The following is a 22,679-nucleotide window of genomic DNA, read 5'->3' on the forward strand; positions in this document are numbered from 1 at the left end:
GCGAGTGTGCTGGCCCAGCCTTCCCAGCCTTTGGACCCAGGAGCTCCGAGGATGGAGTTGGGGGAGGGGTGTATCTTTCTGCAGTCCTCCGGGCTGGGCAGGGACTGGCCCACATGTTCCTGCTACTCAATCCTCCTTCCTAAATCAGGACTCCGGGCACTCTTGGGAATCACGGTCTGTTCCCCGTCTCTGGGAGTGTGAATGAGTCACTGGGCAAGCATTTCAGCAGCACCTGTGTGTGTCTGTCTGTCTGTGAGGAGGTGGGGCAACGCAGGGGAAAGAGGTGCTGACTGGTCAGGAGGCCAGTGAGGGGGTGCCCCGGTTCACATCCAGGCCGGGTTCCCTAGAAGCAGGCTTTCTCTGCCTCTGCCCCTACACTTGTTTTGGCCGCAGGAGGTCGTTTGACATGGAAATTATCTTATGTGTGTTTAGCTGCTGTCTTCCCAAGCAGACTAAGTGTCTGAGATGCCCCGGCTCTGTAGTATAAACTTTTTGGAGTCCCTCATAGCTACCGTTGAAAAAGCAGCCCCTAAGGAGTGATGCCTGTTTTAATCGCCTCAAGGATCCTGGAAGGCGGATGATCTTTCTCCCATTTGCAGAAGGAAAGACTGAGGCTTAGGAAAGTCAAATGACCAGTACGAGTTCTCATTACCAGGAAATTCTGGAGCTGGGATTCGAACTGGGCTCCAAAGCCTGTGCTCTTGACCGAACAGGAAGGCAGAGGCTGTGGTGGGAAACACCGGGTTACGGGTACCGTGAAATGGGACATTTACCTGGGGTACTCCTTCTGGAGCGTGTTGCTTTGTCACCGAACCAGCTTCATTTTGCCTGACTCACAGCAAGCCAAAACGCTGAGATACCGAGGTTTGCAAACCTTGTGGAAATAGGAGAACAAGTCTCAAATCTGCCTCCCAGAGGAGCTCAGGGTATTTATGGGAAAAACAATAAAGCAGCAGGGCGGTCTGAGGCATGGGGAGCGGAGGGAAAGGTGACTGGAAAAAGGTGCAGTCACTGTTGTTCTGCGCAGGTGGAACCAAGCTACAGGCCTCTGTATGTTAAAAACGAGGGCACTTAGCACCATCTGAGGGTGGAGTTTTCGACCCTCTGACGTCAAAAAGTCACCAAAGGAACACTCACTAATACCCAGTTGAAGGGTCAGTGGTCCTGTCCCGTCTTAACAGGCTCAGCTAGAACTAGACACAGCCAACTCCAAATTCCTGGAAAACAACTGAGTCAAACGTCTCATTGTTTAGGCTACGAGCTGCTTGGAGGACATGGAAGGCCTTGATTAGTGAAGCCAGGTGAAATGGATTTGACTCATTACCCCCAGTTTCAGCTGGAGTCTGTGCAGAGTCAGGGAATCTGCTCGGGGAAGTGGGGGTATCTCCATGCAGCCAATACAAAAAACCCCACAAAGTTCAGAAATGTGTGGGAGACAGAGGTGGGAAGCATGCAGGGTGATGTTCCTGGAGCCCTGCCCCACACCTAAGCACTTCAAGTCAAGGACCTTTGAGGGGTAAGGGACAGAACTCAACCAACTGTAGCAGAAATGGAAATTACATTACATGTAATTAATGTCAATAATTACATGTCAATAACACATGTAATTAACATATTCAGGATAGATCTCCTGGGTATGGCTAGATCCAGGGGTTTCAAGGTTGAAGCTGTCTTATCGCTATCTTTCGGCCCTGCTCTCCTCTGTTTGGCTTTTTCTTAGCGGGCATCTTGTGGTGGCATAGATGGCCATCAGCATCTCTAGGTTTTCTTCCTCCCAGTTTAGTAACGCCAAGTGGAAGAGAGCTTCTCATTTCCAATGGCCGTAGCTCTGGCTAAAGTCCTGGGGTTGCTGCTTATTGACCCGGCTCATCGTACATGCTCATCCCTGAACCAGTAGGGCAGTGGGCTCTGATTGGCTGGGACTGGGTCAGTCCTGGGGGTAGGAGAGGGCTTAGTCCTACTTTAACCACATGGACCAAGGGGAAGGGATAGTTCCCCTAGGAAAACTCAGGGTGCTGATATCAGAAGCAGCAGGAAGTGGGCTGGACAGGTCCCAGATGACATGGGAGGTGGAGGAATTACCATCCAGCTCTCTGGCTTTGCCACCGACTAGCTGTGCGAACTTGAGCAAGCCCCTTCCCCTCTCTGAGCCCCAGTTTCCCCATCTGCACAGTGATGATCTCCTTGGACTCATCCAGCTCTGAACTTCTGAGACCAAAAGATTTCATTTAGCCAGCGGCCCAGCATCCTAGCTTGACAGATCCAGGCTCTGTGGCTTAGGAATGCGTGGCCTTCACATACCCTGAGATTGAACTTGGGACCGGACATGCAGCCTCCTGTTCCTGCTCATCCCGGCAGGGTACAGCCTGTGTTGGTGGGAGGGAAGGGCTCCAAGGAGGTTTCTTTGCACATCCCTAGCGTTCTCCATCTATAATTGGCTCCAAATGAAATGATCTCATCCCTGAACACTGAGGAAGATGGATGGGGGTGGGGGTAGGGAAAATAGCTCACTGGCAGCATCTGACACTGTTGGTGACTAACCCGTTTCCCTCTGAGAGAGACAGTCCGCTCTCTCGAAGACGACATAAAAGTTTGGAAAAAAAAGTCTTGGTAAGAGATTGAGGAAGGCTCCAGCTTTTGGGACTCTGAGAGGCCCAAGGCATCTCTTCACTCTGTCCACACCAGGTATCTTCTCACTGTTGCTCACAAGTCAGCGTGACCACTTGTCATATCAACCCCCGGCCGGTGAGGAGGTGAAGCGTGGCCAGTCGTCGAGCGATTTGTCCTGTACTGATTCTCGATGGAGTTTTGGGGCTGACTGAAGCTCGTTTAAATGCCCATACATTAACTGTGAAAGATGAGCTCCTGATCAACTTTTAAAAAGCTTGTCACGGCACCATCTGTTTGGCGTTTGTCACTATTGCATTACATAAGAGGAAAGACATTTTTAAAGAAGGCGGCTGCATTTAGTAATTGGATCGCTGGAGAGCAGCCAAGCTGGGGCGGATGGCACTATGATCTGGGGTGCGGCGGCCTCCCCAAATTCCACTCGCTCTTGGCAGAGACCTGAGTGCAGCCCAGCTTGGGAGACAGGCCCGCCCGCGGTGGCTTCTTTTCCTCTCGCGTTTCTCTCTCTCTCTTACTTTTCCTTCCCCCCATTTGTTCTAACTCACCCTGTGACTGATCAAGTATTAACGATAACCAGAGGACTTCACCTCCCTAAGCCCCAATTTCCTCATCTGGAAAGCGGGAATAATAATATAGTGCTGCTGTGAGGTTTAAATGCATTAACACAGTGCCTGGCACGTCGTGCCTGCTTGATGAGTGTGAGCTATTATATAAAGCTGCGTCTGATATATCAAGGGGCCAAATACATGTCTGTTTTCCTTCCTTTTCCCTTGTCTTCCATTTGATTCAGCAAGTATTTGGGAAGTGCCTACCTTAGAGGCGGGGCTGGCTTCATAGATGTGCAACTTGGCCGGTTGTACAGGGCCCTGCACTTGGCTTATTGCTCTATCGTTGCTGTCTTGAGATATTTATATATATTTATAATTTTAAAAAACATATATATATATATATATATATATATATTTTTTTTTTTTTTTTTTTGCGGTACGCGGGCCTCTCACTGTTGTGGCCTCTCCCGTTGCGGAGCACAGGCTCTGGACGCGCAGGCTCAGCGGCCATGGCTCACGGGCCCAGCCGCTCCGCGGCATGTGGGATCTTCCCGGACCGGGGCGTGATCCCGTGTCCCCTGCATCGGCAGGCGGACTCCAACCACTGTGCCACCAGGGAAGCCCTCCCAAAAATATATTTTTAAATTTATTTTTGGCCGTGTTGGGTCTTCGTTGCTGTGCATGGGCTTTCTCTAGTTGCCGTGAGCAGGGGCTACTCTTCGTTGCAGTGCACGGGCTTCTCATTGTGGTGGCTTCTCTTGTTGCAGAGCATGGGCTCTAGGCGTGCAGGCTTCAGTAGTTGTGGTGCGTGGGCTCAGTAGTTGTGGCTCACGGGCTCTAGAGTGCAGGCTCAGTAGTTGTGGTGCACGGGCTTAGTTGCTCCGTGGCATGTGAGATCTCCCCAGACCAGGGCTTGAACCCATGTCCCCTGCACTGGCAGGTGGATTCTTAACCACTGCACCACCAGGGAAGTCCCTGTCTTGAGATTCTTAATCATTTTTGAACAAGGGGCCCTGCGTTATCATTTTGCTCTGGTCCCTGCTGGTCCCACCTGGATATCTAGAGTGATGCTATGTTTTATTGGACTGCTTGATATTTAAAATAAACAATTCATGGGACTTCCCTGGTGGCACAGTGGTTAAGAATTCGCCTGCCAGTGCAGGGGACATGGGTTCGAGCCCTGGTCCGGGAAGATCCCATATGCCATGGAGCAACTAAGCCCGTGAGCCACAACTACTGAAGCCTGCGTGCCTAGAGCCCGTGCTCCGCAACAAGAGAAGCCACTGCAGTGAGAAGCCCGCGCACCACAACGAAGAGTAGCCCCCGCTCGCCGCAACTAGAGAAAGCCCGCGCATGCAGCAACAAAGACCCAACACAGCCATAAATAAATTAATTAGTTAATTAAAAACTAAAATAAACGGGTTCGTGCCCCGGTCCGGGAAGATCCCACATGCTGCGGAGTGGCTAGGCCCGTGAGCCGTGGCCGAAAAAAATAAATAAATAAATAAAATAAACAATTCAGTCCACATTTGAAAATTTGGAAAGTTCACATAAAAATCTGATGTATTTTGGAAAATTAGAGCGTCTTGCCATAGTGAGTCTATATTCCCACATGCCTCCAAAGATGGGCTGGAGCTGGGTGGCAGTACCCTCTACAAAGGGCACATGCTTTAGTTCACCACTGTCCCCACCACTCCTGGAGGCTTTGAGCTGAGTCCGTTTGCTCATTTACGGAGCATCTGGGATGGTGGTTGGGGTCATGGGCTTTGAAGCCAGGTATGTTTTCAGCTTTGCCAGTCAACAGCCATTGACCTTGGGCACGTAGCTCTTTGCCTTAGCTTTCCATCTATAAAATGGAGATGATGAGAATAGTAAACTCTCCCTTAGGGATGTGAAGAATAGACTAGTTAATACATGGAAAGCATCTAGAATATGTTGTATTGTTTCTGTTCTTTTACTCTTCTTACCTGGTGCAGAGGCTCAGACTCCAAGTCTGAGGGCTGCCCTCCAAGAGCTGGAAGCTGGACCTGCAGCAGCTGGCTATGAGGTCATCTTCATCCTGCCACCGTGAGCAGCATGCCTTGTCAATGTTCACTTTCTCTCCCTCAACCTGCAGTGCTGGAATTCATACCTCGGAGCTGCTTTCCTAGCGTTATAAGCATCATTCTGAGGGAAGGGCCTTCTGTTCCTTAAATAGTCCAGTTCATCCCTGCCTCAGGGCCTTTGTACATGCTGCACTCTCTTCCTGGAACACTCTTTCCCTATATATTTGCATGGCTATCTGCTTATTCTGGTCTAGCTCAAGTCTAGTCACCCGTGAGAGAGGCCTTTCCTGACCACCCTAAGTAGTCTCCGCCCTGATCCCTCCACTCATACACATTCAGCTACATTATCTCCTTCCCAGAACTTTTTTGTTGTCTGAATCCCAGAGGACCTGGTCTATCTTGGTCACTGCTGTACCCCCAGTACCTACACCATTGCCTGGCACATGGTAGGTGCTCAATAAGAATTGTTGCCTAAATGAATGAATGAGCTCATTAACTCTTCATGGCCACCCTGTAAAGCAGGCACAGGAGGGGAAGCGACAGCTTAAGGTCACGTAGCCAAGAAGGGGCAGGAAGGGAGGTGGGAACCAGGTGCCCTGCTTCTAAGCTTCCTGTGGCTCCCCGGTGGGAACAGGATAGACATGTGGACCTTCGGGCACACCCAGCCACCCAGAAGGGGTCAAGTATGAAGCAAGGCCCAGGGAACAGCTTCTAAGTATGGTAAGAGTAAGCCAGCCCAGCAGCCAGGAGGTAGGACTGTTTATAGGAGCTGGAGACCATCACCATGACAACTGGACAGCCTACAGCTTCCAGCTGTCACCAGGGATGCAGATTTGCATTTGGCTGGGATGCAGTGAGGACAATGGGGATGGGACTGGCAGAGGGTGGGGACTCCACACAGCCAGTCTGGGGGAAGGAGGTTTCTTTTCTGAGAGTTGCCTAAAAACTGAAAGGACTTGGTGGCACAATATAATTGTGTGTGTGTGTGTGTGTGTGTAGGAGAGTCTGGGCTATGTGGAGCCAGGGTGCTGGGTTTGAATCCCAGCTTTGCCTACTTCTGCACTGTGACACCTTGTGCAAGTGATTTAACCTCTCAGTGCCTTGGTTCCTTCCAATGTAAACAGGGGATAGGCAATAGTATGGATACCTTATGGGGCTGCTGTGATAATTAAATGAAATAATCTCTTACATCACTTAGGATGTATCTTGCATTGTTACTAAGTTCTAGAAATCACCTTTTGATACATCTGACTTTGATTGCCTTTCTGCTGGGGTAGTGGGAAATTTGGTCTCAGTCATTCTCAGGGATCCCCACTTCCCTGGCTTTATTCATTCATTTAACAAATATTTATTGAGCACCCAATCTGTGTGAGGCAATGTTTTAGAGGCTGGGAATACAACAGTGAACAAAGCAGACAAAAATCCCTGCCTGCGTAGAGCTGGCATTTTAGCAGGTAGACATTAAATAAAATAAAAAGGAAAAATACGTATTATGTCCGATGATTTTAAATGTTCAGGAGAAAAAATAAAGCAAGGTGATGGTGGGGGGGATATGGACTGTGGGTGAAGGTTTGCACTTTTAGACAGTGCTAGGGTGTCAGAGCCTCGTTGAGAAAGTGACCTTTGAGCACAGGTTGAGGGAGGGAAGAGAGGGAGCTATGTGGTTATCTGGGGCAAGAACATCCCAGACAGAGCAAACAGCAAGTGCAAAGGCCCTGGTGCAGGAAAGTGAGCATGTATGAAACCATATTGTGCAGTTATATCTCTTGCCACGTGTGCACGTATGGTGTTAAGTGGCACACACTTAGTGGTAGATGGGTGGTTGTGCCGTGGATGCGGATGTGTACACATGGATGGAGATGTGTGTACATGTTTGTTCACACAAACGTGTGGCTGTGCTTGGCCACGGATGCTGTGCCCGCACAATGCAGGGGATGCCATCCATGCAGATTACAATGCGATGGGACCTCCTGGGGCTGTGCCGTGCAGTGGCCCTGTGCAGATTTATGAGTAAATATTGAAACATAAAAACATGTCTGTGAGAGTAAAGTCAGAAAGAGAAAAACAAATACCGTAGGCTAACACATATATATGGAATCTAAAAAAAAAAAAGGTTCTGAAGAACCTAGGGGCAGGACAGGAATAAAGACGCAAACGTAGAGAATGGACTTGAGGACACAGGGAGGGGGAAGGGTAAGCTGGGACAAAGTGAGAGAGTGGCATGGACATATATACACTACCAAATGTAAAATAGATAGTTAGTGGGAAGCAGCTGCATAGCACAGGGAGATCAGCTCGGTGCTTTGTGACCACCTAGAGGGGTGGGATAGGGAGGGTGGGAGGGAGACGCAAGAGGGAGGAGATATGGGGATATGTGTATATGTATAGCTGATTCACTTTGTTACAAAGCAGAAACTAACACACCACTGTAAAGCAATTATACTCCAATAAAGATGTTAAAAAAAACAAAAAAGCAAAAAAACATGTCTGTGAAAATGTCCATATGTGCATGTGTCTGGACGCTTGCATATAAGTGATATGTAAATGTGTGCATATGGATATGTCTTTATTTAAAATGTTAATATTTTGAATATCATGGATTTTTACAATATTGATTTTTTAAAATATTATTTATCTTGATCACTGAGTTTTTTGGTCTCCCCTTACAATTTATGCCACACACTCCTTACCATAGTCCTGGCCCTGCTCTGCCCTGGGGATGTATATAAAATGAATGTGGGGGAGGCCTGGCTGAGGCAAGGGAAACCTTTCCTTCTAGTTTCTTCCAGCATCTGTGCTCATCAGCACATGACCAGAATCCAAGCCCAATCTGAGCACCTCTTGTTCCTCTAAGACAAGATTTATTGAGTGCTTCTATGTGCCAGGGACTTGCATACATATTTTCATTTCATCATTACAACCATCCTCTGGGGGTAGATATTTGTTCATTCGATTGCACATGTATTTATTTATGGCCTACTATGTGCCAGGAGCACCATCTGGTATTCCTGCTGGCCCAGTATACAATGTTTCTGATAACAGCACCCCAGTTTTTTGGGGGGGAACCTAGCCTCTCCCCCTCACAGTCCAAATGTCTCAGACTTTGGAGCTAGGCCCTTTGGAGCTTTCTGCACCCCTTCCCCTAGCTCCAGGGGCGGGCACGTGGCCCAGGTGGCCCAATCAGCATAGTCCATTCCTCTGGCTATAAAGATTGGTTATAGAATGAGCATGTGACCCAAGTTGGTCCAATCAGAGTGAATCCTAGGACTTTTGCTGCCCTGTTGGGAAAAAAGCTCTCTTTCAACCTAGCTTTCTAGCTATAAGAAATCTGATATAATCCTGGAAGGAGGGTCCACTACATGAAAAAAGAGAAAGAAAATGAGCCCTTGGCATCTTTAGAGCCTCTGGATCCAACTGTACCTGAAACTATTGCCTGAAGAATTTCCAGTTCTAAGAGTTTATAATTGGTTTTTAAAGTTAAATCGGTTTGAGAAGGCATCTGAAGTCCTGTGCTTGGCATCTTTATACATTATCTCCCTTAATTCAGAGATGAACTCGGTGAAGGGGCTAAGATTATAAAGGAACCTGAGCCTCAGGGAAGGAAGCAGCTTGTCCAAGGTCACACAGCAGATCTGTATTTGAAGCTTGGATTCGAACCCAGATCTCCCTGCCTCCTGAGCCTTTCTTCCATTTCACTTTGTCTGAGCTCTGGACAAGAGGGTCTGTGGGGATAATAGACAAAAGACCTGAGTCCCATTTTGGCCACTATTTTGCTGTGTGACCTTGATCGCATCATTTCTCCAACATGAGCCTCAGTTTTCCCATCTATAAAATGGGGAACATAGTAGTGCCTGCACCATCTGGTTGTCATGAAGTTCAAATGAAATAACCCATGTAAGTAAAGCGCTTAGAACAGGGCTGGGAAGGTAGCAGTGAACATGAGCTATTATTATCATGGCTCTTTTTTGGAGGAAATGAAGGAGGTCTGGGGGCTTCGTCCTTGCCTGCAGCCAACATGCTCCCTGCCTCCCTGCTGGTCACAGGTTCCCTTGGATGGCGCCTTCATCCAATTCCTGCCAGATGAGCAAACCTGGCTCACTTACCCAGAGAGCAGGCACTTAAGGAGCTGCTTCCCCAGTTTCTCTTTTAATTTTCATTACATAAATTTCACATTTCCTGGAATAAAGATCTTGAGCGGCTGGACTCATTTGGAAATCAAGTCAGCAAAGACCTCATTTATTTTAATGGGGCTGCTAGGTGGCCGAGACAAGGATGGATGGTGGCGACTCCCGGCTGAGCTGCTCCTGGCTGAGCTCTCAGATGCTGCCTTGGAGGAGCAGATTCTTCTAGGTTCAGTGGGGTCTGTTTTCATTATGTGAGAGGCTCCTGGATGCACAGACTGTGTTGTTCCCTGGCTTAAACCTCCCAATGGCTGCCCATTGTACTCAGAGTTACCCTGCTTAACAAGGTGTTGTGTGATGGACCCCTGCTGACCTCTCCCACCTCCTACCCACCACTCTTCTCCTCACTCATCCCTCTCCAGCCAAGCTGGCCTCCTGAGAGTGTTCCTACCTCAGTGCCTTTGCACTTGCTGTGCCTTCTACCTGAAAAGCTCTCCCAGCTCTTCTGGTGGCTAGCTCCTTCTGTCAATCAGATCTTGTCTCACAATCACCACCTCTGGGCAGTCTTCCCTGACTGCCCAGTCATCCTATATCACCACCTGTTTTATTTTCTCCATAGCGCTGAGCAGTTTATATCTTTTTGTTTACTTATTTGCCTATTTGTTTATTGACTGTCTCCTCTATGAGAATACAAACCCCATGAGAGCACAGATGCCTACCTCATTCACCTTTGTCTCCCTAGGACCTGGTACGGAGAAGGTGCTCAATAAATATTTGTGAAATGAATGCCTGAATTCATTTAGCAAACTTTTACTGAGTGCCTTCCCTGTGCCAGGCTCTGTGCTGGTGCTTGGAACAGAGATAAGACATGGTTGTTGCCTGCATGGGGCTTACAGTCTGGTGCAGAGAGGGACAAGCCACAGTAACTTTTATTGACTGTGACAAGGACTTTACAAGAGACAGCACACTTGATCCTCACTACAGCCCTGGGAACTAGCTGTTACAAGTTCATGAAGCACAGAGAGGTAAATTAACTTGCCCTAGATCACACAGCAAAGAAGCAGTGTAGGCAGAATTTGCACTCAGATGCTTCAGACCCCAACATTTCTTTTCTGAACCACTAGATTGAGCTGCAGCTTGAAATCCCACCCCCTCACCCCAAAGGCCCTCTTTCCCCTTCAGCAATTTCCTGTTTATTAGCACAGGGTTAATTGCCAACACATCTGACAGCCGATTCATTTGTTCCCTCATTTCCCATCTGCTGAGGGTCAAACCCCCTTCCCCTTGGGAAACCGAGAGTAGATTCCCTTAGAACTTTTGTTTTTCTGATTCCAATAACCTCTCCCTGACTCTCTTCTTTGATATCCAGGATGGGCAATAAGAAGAACACACACACATTTCAGAAAAGCACAAGAATATCTGCCCAGCCTTAGCTTTCTAGAGTGTCTCATCACAGGCTGTTTAATTAGCCCCAAACCTTTGCAGCCCGGCACCTCCAGACATGCTGCCAGCTGGCTCTTCACAAAGAGCTTGCCTAATATTTGCTGTGGGGACACGTGGCCATCAGGAGGGGCATGTCCCCAGGCAGACAATGAGCTCAGGACATGGGCATTGCCACACCTGCTCCTCTTTCTGAGGACGGGGGAAAGAGCTGTGCAGCCACTGACAACACAGTGTTTTTTGAGCTTGGGTCGTGTGTGTACACTTGTGTGTGGGCAGAAATGTAGACAGAGGCCAAACCCAGGCGGATAAGGGCCCAGAGGGAGGGACATGGAAGTGTGTACCTGCAGTGTGGCAGGGCCAGTGGCTGTGCTGGGCCTGCTTTCCCTTGTGCTGTTGCTTCTCAGATATTTTTGACCATGAGTTGCAGGAAGAAGTATTTTTGCATCATGACCTGTATCACACACACACACACACACACACACACACACACACACACACACACAGACACACACACACACCAGTGAAATGAAAGTTTCATGAATCTGTACTCACTTTATTGTGAGTAATGCATGCTGATCTATTATGTTCTGTTCTAATCTGGTCTAGTCTATATCATTCTTTCATCAAAAAAGTGCTAGTTGTGACCCATGAGATAGATTTCAAAGTCCCCTAATGCAGGAATTTGTAATCTGGGTCTGTGAACTTGGATGGGACAAAACTCTATAGCTTTATTTTCACTGACTTCTAGCTGAAATGTAGCACTTCCTTTAGTTAGAAATTTGGGCAAAGAAATCTTAGTACCATAAGCAGTATTTGTGACATTGTCACTAACAAACACTATAGATTATTTTGCATCCCGTTATAGCTGTTTCAGATGCCTTGAAACAGCCTATAAATGCTTCTCTACCTCAAAATTATGGTAGTTACTAGACCCACTGCTAGGTTCTGTTATTTGATTTGCTAAGAAGCACATGTATCATGTATTAAAAATATTTTGATAATTGCATTTCAACAGAATAGGTTTCTTTTGTAAACCTAGGTATTTTATTTTATGCAGTTAAAATGATTATTTGAGAAGGGGTCTGCGGGCTTCACTGGACTGCCTGGGGGTCCACAGCACACAAAGTTTAAGAACTCTGGCACCAAGGGGTCCCAGCTCACAATTTATGAAACACTGCCCCAAGCTGTAAGCTCCGGGAGAGCAGAGCCCTGGAGTCTCTAACTGGTGTATGCCCCCTGAGCCAGCACTGAAATCACATTAATGACCAGTGTTTGAGGAGCACTTACCATGTACCTGCCTCTATACTAGGCGCTCTATGTGGATAATTTGCTTTAATCTTTACACCAACCTTGTGAGATAGGTACTATTTTTTGCTGTGTCTCTTTCTGTCTCTTTACTCAAGTTCATTTTTCTTCTTAGCACCAGACGTGTCATACATTTTAACTCTGTAGATTGGCAGCCTTCCCCTCTAGAATATGGGTCTCTCTCTTTAAGGCAGGAATTTGCTTTGCAAATTCCAGGTGGGGGGCGGGGGTGGAAGGGCCGACACCAGGGTGAGGTGAGTGACGAAGTCATCTCTCATGCGATATTTAAGGGTGTGCCCCAAACTCAGTAATCAAGATAAAGCATATTAAAAAAATTAATGCAAAAAATCCACAATGAACAAGATATCAACATTTCAAATAAAGACAGAATCCAACTCTGCACTGGTACAATTCTGCCTCTGTCATCTCATCCCATTCTTGGCCCTGAGGGACTTAATTAATATATAACTGTTGCTTAAGGGAATTAGCCTTATTCTGCAGATGGGAACACTGAGGCACAGAAGGTAGAGACCTCCCTGATGCCATATAACTACTAAATGGAGGAGTCAGGATTTTGAACTCAGGCAGTCTGGCTCTGTACAAGCCCTCTCAAATCCTGCACTGCTCTGTCTGCTGAATTATTATGCTTGATGCTTTTGGTAGAGGTAGTAACCTGCTAAAATTGACAGACCTGGGTTAAAATCTTGGCTTTGCCTCTTCCTAGCTAGGTTACCTTGGACAAGTCACCTTACTGACCTTTGCTTCAGTCCCCTTGGCTGCAAGATACAGGTAATAACAGTGTTTTCCTAGTAGTGCTTCGTGAGGATTGGGGGAGATAACATATGGGAAGGGCTTAGCAAAGCATCTGGGACGATAGGAGATCTTGGGTCACATTCTGTTTCTTGCAGGCACCTGTGATCTGTGTGTATGCATGTGTGTGTGTGTGGTTTTTTTCGAAGCCCCCTTACCTGTTTTTAAGGTGAATGAGTGTGGGCTCCCTCTTTAGATTGTTACCTTCATGAGGGCAGGGACTCTGCCGAATCCAGCACCAAGCAGAGGGTCTACTACACAGTAAGTGCTCAATAAATGTTTATGGAAGGCAAGAAGGCCTGAAGGAGAGAGGAAAATAAAGAAGAGGAAGGAAGGAAGGGAGGAAGGAAGGAAGGAAGGAAGGAAGGAAGGAAGGAAGGAAGGAAGGAAGGAAGGAAGGAAGGAAGGAAGGAAGGAAAGGAGGGGGAGAGGGAGAAAAGAAGGAAAGAAGAAAGAAACAAAGGAGGGAAGGATGTCTTATTTTATCTCAGAATTGCAATGCTTATCCATAGCTGACATGTAGAAGATGCCAGTATATGTGTGTTGAGTGAATAATTATTATAGCTTTAAAATAAGTCTTGAAGTTGGGTAGTGTCAGTTCCCTAATATTTGTTCTTCTTCAATATTGTGTTTTCTACTCAGGATCTTTTACTTCTTCATATAAACTTTAGAATCTGTTTCTTGATATCCACAAAATAATTTGCTGGGATTTTGCTTGGCATTGCAGGGAATCTTTAGATGAAGTTGGGAAGAACTGGCATCTTGACAGAATTGAGTCTTCATATCTGTAAGATGGAATATCTCTCCATTTATTCAGTTCTTTGATTTCATTCATTATACTTTTATTGTTTTCCTTATATAGATCTTATACATATCTGTTGGACTTATAACCATTTCAGTTTTTTGGTTGCTAATGTAAACGGTATTGTGTTTTTAAAATTTCAAATTCTACTTGTATATTGGTGGTTTGTAGGAAAGTGATTGAATTTTGTATATTGAGCTTGTATTCTGCGACCTTGCTATAGTCACTTACTAGTTCAGGAATTTTTTTATGTCAGTTCTTTTGGATTTTCTACATAGATGATCATGTCATATGTGAACAAAGAGTTTTATGTCTTCCTTCCCCATAGGTACACATTTTACTTAGTTATTTGAGTCTTATCTCTCTTTTTTCTTAGTCTAGCTGAAGGTTTGTCAGTTTTGTTTATCTTTTCAAAAAACCAGTTTAGTTTTGTTGATCTTTTCTGTTATTTTTCTGGTCTTGATTTCATTTATTTCTTTTCTGATCTTGGTCATTTCCTTCCTTTTGCTGACTTTGGTCTTCTTTTTCTGGTTTCTTGAGGTGTAAAGTTAGGTTGCTTTTTGAGATTTTTTGTTGTTGTTAATGTACGTGTTTATAGCTATAAAATTCCCTCTTAGAACTGCTTTTGATGCATTCAATAAGTTTTGGAATATTGTATTTCCATTATTGTTTATTTCAAAATACTTTTTGATTTCCTCTTTGACTCATTGGTTGTTCAGGAATGTGTTGTTTCATTTCCACATATTTGTGAATTTTCCAGTTATTAATTTCTAGTTTCATATCATTGTGGTCAGAAAACATACTTGGTCAGGTAAAAATCTTCTTATATTTGTTAAGACTTGTTTTGTGAACTAATATGATCTATCCTGGAGAATGTTACATGTGAATTTGGGGGTTGTCGGATGGAATGTTCTGTATATGTCTTTTAGGTCCATTTAGTCTAAAGTATAGTTCAAATCTAGGTTTCCACATTGATTTTCTGTCTGGGTGATCTATCCATAGTTGAAAGTGGTACTCTAATCCACTCAAATCCCTACTTAAATCTCCTACTATTATTGTATTGCTGTCTATTTGTCCCTTCAGATCTGTTAGTATTTGTTTAATATATTTAGGTTCTCTTATGTTAGGTGCCTATATATTTACAATTGCCATATCTTCTTGATGAATTGACCCTTTTATCATTGTATGAAGTCTTTCTTTGTCTCTTACAGTTTTTGACTTGAAGTCTATTTTGTCTGATATAAGTATAGCTTACCTTTGCTCTCTTTTGGTTTCTATTTGCGTGGAATATCTTTTCCACCCTTTCATTTGCAGCCATTGTGTGTCTTTAAAGTTGAAGTGAGTCTCTTGTAGGCATCATATACTTGGGTCTAGTTTTTTTTTTTTTTTTTCTTTATCCATTTAGCCACTCTTTTTTTTTTTTTTTCTTTTTTTGCGATACGTGGGCCTCTCACTGTTGTGGCCTCTCCCGTTGGGGAGCACAGGCTCCGGACGCGCAGGCTCAGCAACCATGGCTCATGGGCCCAGCCGCTCCGCGGCATGTGGGATCTTCCCGGACCGGGGCACGAACCCATGTCCCCTGCATCGGCAGGCAGACTCAACCACTGCGCCACCAGGGAAGCCCTGGGACCAGATTCTTGATGGCAGACGTTTCCATTTTTATTTGCCTGGACTATGATAACTCCATTATCGTCAGAACAATAGCAGATAAGGAAATATCTGAGTGAATAGGATAGACTATTATGTTTCTCTTGAGTTCTTTGAAGTATGTTTAATATTTGAGAGTGAAAGTTACAAACAAATAAAAAAATAAAAACATTTCTTTTAAGGTAGGTATACTGGCCATAAATTTCTTCAGTTTTTGTTTGTCTGAGAAAAATCACTATTTCTTCTTCACTTTTTTTTTTTTTTGGACACGCTCTGCCGCTTGCAGGATTTTACTTCCCTGATCAGGGATTGAACCCGTGCCCTGGGCAGTGAAAGCGCTGAGTCCTAACCACTGGACTGTCAGGGAATTCCCTCTCCTTCACTTTTGAAGAATAATTTTGGAGGGTCCAGAATTGTAGGCTTTTTTTTTTTCTTTCTTTCAACACTTTAAATATTTCATTCCACTCTCTTCTTGCTTTCATGGTTTCTGAGGAAAAGCTGGATGTAATTCTTATCTTTGTTCCTCTAAAGGAGAGGTGTTTTTTTCCTTGGGCTTCTTTCAGGATTTTTTCTTTTTCCTTTCCTTTCCTCTTTCTCTCCCTCCCTCCCTCCCTCTCTTCCTTCCTTCCTTCCTTCCTTTCTTTTTCATTTTGGTCAGTTAGTTTCATAGGCATTCCGAGGGAGAAGAGAGGGGAAGGAACACGTGGAATTTAAGGAATTTCAGTCTTCGGCATCCCAGTTCCCCCAGCCGGGCTCAGAAGGTCTTCCTATTAATGATCCCAGGACCGATAAGATAGGTCACAGTGGAGGTTTGGGGTACTTGGGTTCATCATGACAATAAGTGCCACCGTCTACTACCATGACGACGGGCCAAGCCTAATGCCACTTAGGTCTAAACTGACACCACGCTGCAAAATAGCTGCCACACTCGGCAGGCACAGGCGAGAATCAGAGACCTGAGGAGGGGACTCGCCCAAGGTCACACGGTAGTCGAGACTCACCCCTCTGCTCCTCTTTTCAGCAGCGCAAGGGCAGCGCTCAGTAGGACAACTGCTCTCGTGCATGCACTTCCCGGTGAAGACAGAAGCCTGGCAGGGGCTCAGCCTCTTCAGATTCTACCTCCCGCCTCGGTCAAATGAGCCAACATGCGCCTCCACGCATTCCACGACGACCCCACCGCGCTCGAATCCCCGCCCCTTCCCCTCCCCCACCCCCTCCTGGGTGCTCACCTGCACCCAGCTGCAGCCCAGGACAGTCTTCTGAGCTTCCAGAGGGACAATGGTTGGGGGCGAGAGGCCCTGGTGCAAGAAGTGAACTGTGGCGACCCCCGCCTGCGAGGCGTCAAGGAGAGAGTGGCCATGGAGCAGGACCCGGATCCCTGGAGAGGTGGATTCGACCGCGCTGGAAAGCAGCTGAGCAGCAGCCGCTGGGTGGGCCAGCACTCAGCTCTCTCAGGACTTTTTCTTATCTTTGATTCTCTATAGTCTGAAAATCACACGCCTGGGTGTAGGGTGCTTTTTGTCTGTTTGTTTTTTGTGTTTTGTTTGCATTTATCCTACTTTGTGTTCTCCCAACTTCCTGGATCTGTGGTTTGCTGTCTGACATTACTTTGCAGAGATAGTCAATCATTATTTTTTCAAATATTTCGTTTGTTTGTCTTTTCATCTCTTTCTGGTGTTCCCATTACATATATGTTAAACCTTTTGTAGTTACCTACAGTGCTTGTATATTCTCTTCTCTTTTTTTCAGTCCTTGTTCTCTTGGCTTTTCAGCTTTTGAGTTTCCCCTCTGCTGGAGGGAGGAATTTACATTCTATTGGAGGGAGTAAACAATAAGCAAGATGAACACATAAAATACAGTGTGTCAGAGGGTGTAATCGTTATGGAGAACAATAAAGCAGAGAAGGGGATGGATTGGGAGATGTGTGCATGTGAGGGGGGTCAGTGTGGGAGGCTGCTACTATAAATAGGGAGTGAGCCACTGTGACTAGCCTGGAGAAGATGTTCCAGGTAGAAGGGAGAGCCAGAGCAAAAGCCCTAGGGTGGAAGTGTGCTTGGTGTATTGGAAAATTGGCTGGTGGCTAATGTGCGTGATGGAGAGTGAAGGAAGTAAAGAGTAATAAGATAGGAGGTCAGAGAGGGTGGAAGGGTCTGAGAGGGGGGCCAGAAAGGAGCAGCATCACTAGATAAACCCATGGTGGGCATGTTTGAGGACAGCAATGAGGCCAGTGACAATGGAGTGAAGCATCCTTAGGGGAGAGCAGGGGGAGACGAAATCAGAGCAGCAGGCAGGGGCCAGGGGATGTATGGCCTTGTAGACAATGCCGAGGACTTTGGATTTTATTCAAAATGTGATGGGAAGCCTTTGGAAGGTTTTGACAGAGAAGTGACATGATCGAACTGACAGTTTGACAGGATCCCTCTGGCCACTGTGTTGAGAAGGGCCTGAAAGGGATCAAAGGCGGAAATAGGGAGCCTGGGCTGGAGGCTGCTGCAATCATTAGGCAACAGACGACGACAAGCTGGCCCAGAGCTATGGCAGCGGAGGGGTGAGAAGTGCAGATTCCAGATCTATTTTGAAGGCAGAGCCCACAGGAACCACTGAAAGGCCATTCATTTCAGAACTGTTTGCTACAGCAAAAGTTTGGAAGCAACTTGAATGTTCAGCTGTAGGAGTCTAGCAGTTACTGTGTACAATAGAATAGAACGTAGGCTTGCAAAAGAATGAGGAAGCTCTTCGTGTGTCCATACAGCATGATTTTCAAGATATATTAAATGAAAAAAGCAAAGTGCAGAACAGTGTAAATGTTACTATTTGTGTGGGGTAAAACCAAACACACACACTTATACCTGTGTGTGTGTGTGTGTGTGTGTGTGTTTGCCAAGAATGTCTCTGGAGGTATATATGAGGAACTGGTAGCAGTAGTTGCTTCTGGAGACAGGGGGCCTGGGGTCTAGAGGTGTGAGGGAAATTTCACTTTTCAATATACTTTTTGGAGTTTGAATTTTGTACCTCTTCCAGTGGTTCTCAACTGGAGGTGATTTTGTCCCTCAGGGGACATCTGGCCATGTCTAGAGACATTTTTGGTTGTCACAGCTGGGGAGAGGGTGTTCTTGGGATCTAGTGGGTGGAGGCCAGGGACGCTGCTAAACATACTACGGCGTGTAGGACAGCCCCCATCACAAAGAATGATCCAGCCCCAGATGTCAATAGTGCTGAGGCTGAGAAACCCTGGTCTATGGAAAAAATAAAAGTTCCATTTTTTAAGGACAGTCTTTTATTCTGAGATAATATTTTTTTGAGGAGAATTGAAATATCTTTTGTTTTACTAGGAAATGGTGATAGTACACGGTCGTTACTTTGGCAAAAAAACCCAAAATGCCAGCAAGGCTTATATACTTCCCCAAACTGAATTGGCAATTTAATTGGCCTATGAAATTCTAAAGTTAGAAACTACTCTTTCCAGGCTTTGAAATGTAGTGATTTTAAAATATGTCCACAAATTCTTCCTTACTTTTGTCTTTATGAGGTGCAATTCCTCTTAACTTTTTTTTTTTCTTTTTGCCATGCAGCATGTGAGATCTTAGTTCCCCAGCCAGGGATTGAACTCATGCCCCCTGCATTGGAAGTGTGGAGTCTTAACCATTGGACTGCCAGGGAAGTCCCCAATTCCTCTTATCTTGAGTATGAGCTAATGAATAGAATTTGGTAGAAGTGATGCTGTCTGATTTCTGAGACTAGGTCACAAAAGGCATTGTGCTTCCTCCTCGCTTTCTCTGTCTTTGATCACTCACTCTGGAGGAAACCATCTGTCATGCTGTAAGAACATTCAAGAAGTCCTGTGGAGCGGCTCACATGGTGAGGAACTGAGGCCTCCTGCCAACAGCCAGCAGGAACCTGAGGCCTCCTGAGCCATGTCAGAATCAGATCTTCCAGCCTCAGTCCAGCCTTCAGATGACTGCAGCTAATGTCTTGATTGCAGTGTCATGAGAAACTGCTCCCCACCCCACCAGCCAGAACTACTCAGCTAAAGACCCTCCTGAATACCTGACCCACTAAAACTATGAGATAATAAATGTTTCAAGCTACTAAGTTTGGGGGAAACTTGTTACACAGCAATGGATAACTAATATAGAAATCATCAAGCCCTGTCAATCAAGGTGATCACAAAAGGGCAACGTATGAGCAGAGTAACCTGTCCACAGATTTTTTTTTTTTTTTTTTTTTTTGCGTTATGCAGGTCCCTCACTGCTGTGGCCTCTCCCGTTGCGGAGCACAGGCTCCGGATGCGCAGGCTCAGTGGCCATGGCTCACGGGCCCAGCCGCTCCACGGCATGTGGGATCTTCCCGGACCGGGGCACGAACCCGTGTCCCCTGCATCGGCAGGCGGACTCCCAACCACTGTGCCACCAGGGAAGCCCCGCAGATGTTTTTATTTGGCTACTACAGGACCAAAAGAAAAAAACAGAATTAGTTGTTAACACTAAAAAGTTGGGCTACTTCCCATAAAAATCAAGATTTCTGACTTGTCTGAAAAAGTCTGAGGACCAGGATCTGGCATTGCCAGGCCTGCATCTCTGTGTGGTGACTGAATAGAGTTCACCCCTTTAGACAGGGAATGGGATCTTCCGTTCGCCACACTCACCACTGCTCCCTATGTGTCTTAGCTGGGTTGCTTTACTCAGTTATGTTACCTGCTTAACTTCTGTAGGCATTTGAGCTTATAAGTTGTATTGGGAGACATTTTTATGAGGTATCAAGGCTAGGAATACCCAGGCATCGTTGACATGAGAGTCAAATGACCAGAACTGGGGTTCCATGGACACAGCATGGGTTAGGTGACCACTGCTTGCATATGGGGATGACAAGTCAGTCATGTTTTCATGCCTCCTCTCTTTCAGATGAAGAGAAACAGTCAGCGCTGCTTCTCCAGGTCCCCAGGCTCTCCAATTCAGCCTCCCTTACAGATCTTCACACCCTCACCTCCCTGTGCCCTCCAGAAAATAAACCACCAAGCTTGTTTTCTCCATACCTTTTTTTATTGAACTCTGCAGACTCATTAAGGGACCATTTGCTTAGCAACTCTTAAACATTTGGACGTATTTTACAAGACAGGACAGCAGCTGGAGGTCACAATGTCATCTCATCACATGCATAAAAAGACACTGGGTTTTGTGTGGTTTGGTTTCCTCGTGTGTGTGTGTGTGTGTGTGTGTGTGTGTGTGTGTGTATGATGCTCATCTTCACCTTTACAGGAAGGACTAGAGACATCAACTGACCAGAGATGAACAGAACCCATGAACGTGACCCCGAGAAAAGAGTGGCTAAGGACATTGGTCATTTATGGCTAATGTGATTGGCCCCCATTATGGGTGGGGCGATCAGAATGGCTTTGCTGGCAGAAAAGCCTCAACCTCACACCATGGTTCCTGGGAGAGACAGAGGGTCTTAGCTGATGGGACCAGGGAGCATGCTACCATGGGGGGGCGTTGGGCTCAGAAAAAAGGAAGACCATTGGCTCTCAAAGCTGGAGGACAGGGTGGCCCTGTTTTCCAGCTCAGTTCCCACGGCTCAGGGAATGCGATCCAGTTTCCAGATACCAGCTCCCACATTCCTGCCCCCAGCAAGTCCCAGACCAGGGGAAACTGTTACCTTGGACCCTTGGCCTAGCCTATTGGAAAACCACCTTGTAGTCTCCCGTGGGCTAGTGTGAGCTAAACTAGAGCGCGAGGCTGAAAATGCAGGATAGGAGGGTCAAAAAGAGGCTGGGGCTGTCCCCATAGCCCCCTGGAAGTGTAGCTCTGAGAAGACCCTTAGGGCAGAAAATTTGACCGTCATCTTGACCACCAATTGAGTCAAAGAACAGATGACACCGATGGGGCTTCCGGGCTTCAGTGGGAGGAGCCTCCCATTTCTCCTTCCTTCCCAGTTAGGAAAACCTCAAGCCAGGTGAGAACGAATGAACTCCTCTCTCCACTCACACATTCACTCATTCATTCATTCACTCAGAAGTCACTCATTTACACAACCACTCAAAAAAAAAAACCAAACACGGGTTGGGTGACCACTATGTGCCAGAGTCATATGTTGGGAGATAACCCTGAGTTCCTTGACCTTGGATTGAAGCCAGGACAGGCCTGGAGGGCAAAGGGGCCACAGCTGCACAGCCCAGCAGCTCCTGATTGTCCTCTTCTCCACCCTGCAGGCATCCGGAGCTCAGATGTCAAGCTCATCAGAGAGAGACCTCAAAGCCCTGGTGAAGACCAGGGAGCCTGAGCCCCGCTGTGGAGAAGTCCAGATCTCAGGGGCATCTTCTTTTTTTTTAAATTTATTTATTTTATTTATTCTTTTTTTTTTTTTTTTTAGCTGCGTTGGGTCTTCATTGCTGCGCGTGGGCTTTCTCTAGTTGAGGCGAGCAGGGGCTGCTCTTCACTGCGGTGCGCGGGCTTCTCATTGAGGTGGCTTCTCTTGTTGCGGAGCATGGGCTCTAGGCACAGGGGCTTCAGTAGTCGTGGCATGCAGGCTCAGTAGTTGTGGCTCACAGGCTCTAGAGCACAGGCTTAGTAGTTGTGGCACACGGCACACTTAGTTGCTCCGTGACATGTGGGATCTTCCTGGACCAGGGCTCGAACCCGTGTCCCCTGCATCGGCAGGCGGATTCTTAACCACTGCGCCACCAGGGAAGCCCCTCATGGGCATCTTCTTCTGCGCTTCCCTCCTTGTTTTCCAAACCTGGATTAGTTTAGGGAGGCAGGAAGTATGCAACAATCCACGCAGGACTCTGGAGAGCATCCTAATGGGACAGAATTGGGAGTTTTCTTCATTTTCCAGAATCGTCATCTCATTGCAGCCAGCAACTTGAGCTATTTCTGTAGGGCAGAGCCTCAGAGGGGGGATCTCGGAAACTGGGTTTTTGTTTAATTTTGGGAGGAAGGCAGCTGCTCAGACTATCCATCAAAACCTATGGCTTTGCCTCATCCTATAATGAAGCAACCTGAGACTTCCTGGACTTGAGGATGAAGCCTCACTTCCTCCAAGCCCACCATACACAGTTAGCTGGAACTTTAAAACCTCTTTCGTCACATGCTGTCCTTGGAGCATGCGGTATCCAGACTCACTTGGGAAGGGCTACAGAGGTGGGAAGAGCGAGCATTCAACCTGCAGGTAGCCGAAGCCTCGTTTTGTTGTCAAACTAGACTGCGGCTGTCTCTTTCTTTTGGCCCTCCTGGACTTACTTCATTGGGTGGGGACTCTCAAGGGTCTTGAATGGGATTTCCTGTTTAATTTGCCAAAAAAAAAAAAAAAAAAAAAAGCCCTTTAGGGATGGTAC

Source organism: Leucopleurus acutus (genome assembly GCF_964270905.1).
Source record: "Leucopleurus acutus genome assembly, chromosome: 16".
Classification (NCBI taxonomy): domain Eukaryota; kingdom Metazoa; phylum Chordata; class Mammalia; order Artiodactyla; family Delphinidae; genus Leucopleurus; species Leucopleurus acutus.